The sequence below is a fragment of the Rhinolophus ferrumequinum genome, chromosome 17 (genome assembly GCF_004115265.2).
Source record: "Rhinolophus ferrumequinum isolate MPI-CBG mRhiFer1 chromosome 17, mRhiFer1_v1.p, whole genome shotgun sequence".
In the NCBI taxonomy this organism is placed as follows: Eukaryota; Metazoa; Chordata; class Mammalia; order Chiroptera; family Rhinolophidae; genus Rhinolophus; species Rhinolophus ferrumequinum.
In genome coordinates, this window is record NC_046300.1 from 5429995 (window position 1) to 5432140 (window position 2146).

Here is a 2146-nt window from a genome sequence, read left to right on the forward strand (position 1 = left end):
TGTTCGGGGCTGGCCTTAGGGTTATGGGGTGCTACTGTGGGATAGGTAAGGGGGCACGTGGGAGGTGGGTGAAGCACTTAGACATCCATTCCCTCCACTCCTGGACTGCAGCTTAGTTCACATGCCAGGCCCAGGGCGGCGCCATGTGTCCTCCACCCCGTGTGAGAGAGCTGGGGCCTGAGTCACTAGGAGGAAGAGATGGAGGGGGGTCAGGGGAGGATGGGGCCTCTTCCTCCCTGATGACCTTTAAAGCTGCTGCCTTCTGCCCCCCACACCCACCCACCCAGCCCTGACCACCCCCCACTAATCCCTACCTTCATGTGCAAAGGGTATTATGTCAAAGAGCAACCTGGGCCGGGCAAGGGGTCAAGCGTGAGGGACATGCTGGTGCTGCCCGTGGGCTGGGGAAGAGGCTCCTGACACTGGCTGCTGCGTAGGAGGCAGCAGGAGCTGGAGCTGGAGCCGCGGAGGACAGCTCGGAGAACATACTCTGGACTCCTCTTCCCTCCTGCAACAGAATGGGGAAGGACGCCCCTGGGCAGGGGTGGTGGGTACGCTGCGGCACCACTGTGCTGAAGCATTAGGGGAAGGGGCCTGTGCTATCCACCCCCACACCCCCACACACACACTAACAAGCGCTAAGGAGCACAGCATCCCCACGTGTCCCCTGGCGCTGCCCTGTCTCCCACAGGTGTCAGTGGAGGCCAGGCTAACTCAGCCACATACTAAGGAGCACATGCCAAGGCCAGGCCCCTCCAGCACACACACCTACATGTGTGCTTGGCAGTTGGCGGGGGTGGTGTCAGCAGGGAAGGACAAGCTTTTTCCCTGGACATAGAAACCCGATGCCCCACTGCTCTGGAAAGAGCACAGCTGTGAGAGACAAACACATAAAACCCAAACAAACAAACTCCATCTAACGGGAGGCGATGTGGCAGCAGGATAGGGTTTGGAGCTGTCAGACGGGCTGGAGAAACAGACAGGTTGTCTTCCAGCGCGGGCTGCTCTCACCCTCTCTGGCTGACTCAGACTGATTGCTCCAGGGGCAGGTGAGGGATGGGCCAGGCCCCTGGAACAGGGGCTGACAGCAGCAGGGTGCTGAAGTAAGAGGGGCCACACCGCAATCCCAGCCCACTCACCAAGGCAGCCCCACGAAAGTCACAGCGCTTTCAACAGCACCAGCCCCGGAGGCCCTTTACACGGCCCACAGCAGTGGGCTGCAGTGCCACCAGAGCACGCAGACAGGGTTTTCCACACCCAGCCAAGCAGCCACAGCCTTACACATAGGGCTGCACATGGGGACACAGCCATACACAGAGCAGTACACCTGAACACACAACCGCAACACAGCTGTCCACGCAGACACAGACAGAATATACAGCATTACATGTGGACGCGCACACAGCTGTACACATGGACACACGGTCACAAACATGTCCACACATACATAGCTGTACTCGTGGACACACAACTGCAGACCTACAGCTTCACCTGCAGACACAACGACGTGACTACACATGAACATAAACCACAATACACACAGCTGTACATAGACACACAGCCACACACAGATACAATGTACGGACAAGCCCCCACAGTGACAATCCTAGCTAGCCAGCCTCAGACCCCTGGAACACAAGGCACAGTGACATGTGCACATGGCCACCCACATGAACACAGCCAGCCCATCCTGATGCCCACATGGGCACAGCCTCAGGCGGGACCCCCGCCAGCAGACCTACCCGTGGTTCCACACAGAACCAAAGGCGTGTGTGTGCACACACAGGTCCAGACACTGGCAGGCAGAGCAGGGATGCCCTTACCAGCCGGGCAGGGACTAGCATGAGCACACACTAGGACCACAGACACACGCACCCCTTGGAGGCGGGCAGACGCAGGCTGTGGGCTCCCCACTCCTGAGCCCTGGAGGGCAGCCCACGCTCAGCTCCGGCACCCTTGCCCTGCTCTCCAGCAGCCTGGGGGAGCCAGGCTTTGGGCCACAGAGCAGGGAGTGGAGGGCCTCCAAGACCCCTTCCTCCCCCCACCTCAGGGTACTTGGCCCCGTTCCTTTCTTTCCTTGGGCTGCGTGTGCCTATCTGCACAGGGCTCCTCAAGGTGGAACAAACAAACAAAGGCACAGCCCAAA